Source organism: Chenopodium quinoa, unplaced genomic scaffold (assembly GCF_001683475.1).
Source record: "Chenopodium quinoa cultivar QQ74 unplaced genomic scaffold, ASM168347v1, whole genome shotgun sequence".
NCBI lineage: Eukaryota > Viridiplantae > Streptophyta > Magnoliopsida > Caryophyllales > Amaranthaceae > Chenopodium > Chenopodium quinoa.
Genome location: NW_018745030.1, coordinates 174614 through 178428, shown reverse-complemented (window position 1 = coordinate 178428; position 3815 = coordinate 174614). Strand labels below are relative to the sequence as shown.

Below are 3815 nucleotides of genomic sequence, written 5' to 3'. Positions count from 1 at the left end.
AACATGTGAATAAAAATTTAGAACAAACCTAATATAGAATATAAAAAGTGTGAGTAAAAAATTTAGAACATTACGAGTAAAAAAATAGAAAATACGCTTTAAAATTTGGAACATATAATTAAAAATCTTAGAACATACATTTTAAAATTTAGAACATATAACTTAAAATTTTGGAACAAGTTATTTAAAATTTATGATATTAAACTTAACTAATTTATGGTTTAGAACATGTGAGTACTAAATTAGAACATTTGATTTAATTTAGAACACCTAGGAAAAGTTTAGAACATCAGATTTAAAATTTAGAACATACGAGTACAAATTTAGAACATAAATAGTGTTCTCACATAAGAAAAATTCTCACGAGAGCTTATATATATATATATATATATATATATATATATATATATATATATATATATATATATATATATATATATATAAACGATACTAAGTAATTAATGAATAATAATATAGTTAAAAAGTTAACAAAACATAAATTTACAATAAAAGTGACATTTACATGTTAAAGGTGATAAAAGACGCCAACATGTCACAAACTTCATTAAGTTCCTTGATTTTCAACGGACCATCCTTTTGTACCTTGCAAAACTTGAAATATAGAAAAATTATGTTAGAATTAATTAAATAGGCTAAACAATATGTATTTTATCAAAAATGGCCTATATGACTTCTACTTTGCCCATTTTTTACATTTCTTATCAAATGAACTATTTCGTTCTTATAACATGTCAATGTTGGCTATTATTAGGTGTCTAAGGCTTGAAATCACATCAATAGAGCATTTTATTATGTTTTAAGACGCATTTTACTCAAAATGGCCCAAATATGGCCGATATGACTTCTACGTTGCCCATTTCCTACATTTCTTATCAAATAAACACTACTACAAAAAACCCTTATCGAGTCGTCTCTAAACCATCTTACGCATCGCTTCAAGGGCGACACTACAGGCACCGACACAATAGGGTACCCCCTTACGTGTCGCCTATAGCGTGATGCGTTATGTTGGTTTATGAGTCGCCTTTTTCATCACAGGTGATGTGTTAGGTTGGTTTATGAGTTGCCTTTTTTTATTACTGGTGATGCATTAGGTTGTTTTACAAGTCACCTTTTTCATTACAGGTGACGCGTTAGGTGTATTTTATGAGTCCCTGACTTTTTATGAGGCGACGCTTAAAGTAATTGTTGAAAAATATAATTCTTCAATAGTAATGCCCAAAATACAATTAATTTTCTCTTTTTCCTCATTAAATTCACACTTGCTACTATAGTTATAACCTATGTAGGACTTGAACCTACATCTATGTGCAATAGCACATTGCTCTACCATTTGAGCTAATAGGCTTTTGAAAATTTCTATGGAAAAATTTACATAAAACTAACATTAGAAATATCAACATAAACATAGACATCCTAGAATAACAAATACAAAGTGACAATAATCTTTAACAATCATGCACCAACAATTGCAGAGAATTGTACCCATTATACCTTTAATGATACGACTTCATTATTGCTAAACGAATAAATAAAGCAATGGAATATTCTTCCCCAAAAATTATAATATTCATCCACACATTTCACCATAAGTTTAACAATTTAAATGATAAGATCAGCAACATTTCTGTACTATAACAATATAATTACCTAATCCAACCATTACATTACTTCACATAAACTTAGGAATGAATTAAATGAAATGACCATAGCTGGCAAAAAAAAACTACAGCTTAAGAGAAAGCATACCAATATAAATCACAGCCCTCCTCACAAGCATGACACATGGCATTGAGTGCTCCCATGGATACAGATAAACCTGCTTCACATATCTCATCAACTAAATCCAAAGCCAAATGGACCTATAATTGTTTTTAAGAGAAGAAAGGGAGGAAATAAGACAAAGCTTATTTTATAATACAATGCTCAAGTGGAGATAAACAAGAAATTGTGAAAAGGGCTAAAAATACTAACCGTGCACCCAAAAAGCAAGAATAATTTCTAATGTGGCAGACCCACAACGAAATTTAGCCACCACCTTATCACTCACATCCACAAGTGATATCTCCACCTACAAAGTTTAATAAACAAAAGTACCCAGACAATAATAAGAGCAAGAACTTGTAATGTTCAAGTTCAACTTGCAGAAGAAATTTTTTTTTTTTTAAAAATACACATATTTGAATTTGAATGAAGCAAATAATAAGGGAAAGTATTGGAATGAAAAAACTTCAATTTAGTGGATTAAGGCTTCCTCATTATCAAATTTTTTCTTTTTGAGGGATTCCACAATATCAATTACATCACACATCAACAAACCCAAATTATATATCCTCTTCTATAACTTAAGAAAACAAAATCTGTAAGTAGCTTCACAATTCAACCATAACATATATTTATAAATCACTGTCAAAAAAAGATTCGTAAAATTTACAGCCAAAAATATTGTATCATTACAAAAACAGAATCAAAACTGTTACTAATTCAGCAGCTGACATGCAAAATGGGACTATAACATATGGCAATTACTAATACTGCTAGTTTTATAGAACAAAACCTTCAACCTCCAAAATTATAGAAGCATAAACAAATATATTAATGATAATGATTAAGACACAAAGGGTATAATCAAAGTTTAAGAAGATGATATATAAAAGCTACGTTTTCACCAAAAAGAGACGAAATTAAATTAATTATATTGCTAAATTAAACGGCAATTTTCACCCTAACTCTTGAAATACCTCTAATCTTTACGAGTACACAATAAATTCCCAAATCAATCAAAATCAAAATCGAAACAAGTGTTCAGTAATCAAACCAACAATTTCAATAATTACATTTCAGATCACTTCAACATACATATACATCAAAGTATCAAATCCTCACCCCATCGTCTCCTAAAATCGTATAATTTGAAAACAACATATGTATTGGAAATAATACAATGAAATTATAACTTAATATATTTGCAATTAATAATTAAATTAGACAAATAAGAAGATTAATTTAGTAATTCACCTTAACAAATAGAAGTAAAGTAGTAAAGAACTCGGAGAACGGGAGCTCAGTCTTTACGTCGCCGATCAATTTGGTGAGAGAGGGAAGTGTACAGGCGGAGGAGTAGGTGGTGGGACACCACTGACACTAAATGAGACAAGTGGTGGTAGTCGTTGTCGGTGAGTTTGCGAGGGGAAGAGATCAAGAGGAAAGAGAATGGAGGAGTAAGGTGAGTCAATGAGAGGAAGAGGGAGGCGATGGGACTATGGGAGGAAGGAACAGAAAGACTAAGGGATGAAGGAACAAAAAAGTTCTAGGGTTTTTGTTTTAGGCTGCTTTGTATAGGTGTCGCTTGTAACACTACAAGACTATAGGCGACTCGTAAAGTAATATTTTATGAGTCACACATAATGAAAGACGGGACATGTATAGTTTACGTGTCACCTTTTATAGTGTAGGCGACGTCTATGACTTTCTATCCATTTTTAAGTGTCTTTTATCTAGCCTTATGTGTCACATGCTTTGTAAGAGGCGACACTAAAACCTTACGCGTCACTTATTAATTTGAGGCGACTCCATAGGGTGTTTTTGTAGTAGTGAAACTATTTCTTTCTCTTAACATGTCAATGTTACCTAGCATTAGGTGTCTAAGGCTTAAAATTGAATCAAAAGAGCATTTTACCAAAAATTGCCCTAATATGGCCTACATGCATGACTTCTATTTAGCCCATTTTCTACATTTCTTATCAAATGATCTATTTCTTTTTCATAACATGTGAATATCATCTAGTTTAAGG

General features: G+C 30.9%; 1 long non-coding RNA gene across 1 annotated transcript; it reads right to left on the bottom strand.

The window, feature by feature from the left end:
* Positions 1–462: 462 nt before the first annotated feature.
* LOC110709133 lies at positions 463–3401 on the bottom strand. Its single transcript, XR_002508856.1, has 4 exons — positions 3040–3401; positions 1996–2092; positions 1771–1883; positions 463–612 (listed from the first exon to the last, which is right to left on the bottom strand). It is a non-coding gene; the product is annotated as an uncharacterized LOC110709133 (long non-coding RNA).
* Between the last annotated feature and the right edge of the window lie 414 nt (positions 3402–3815).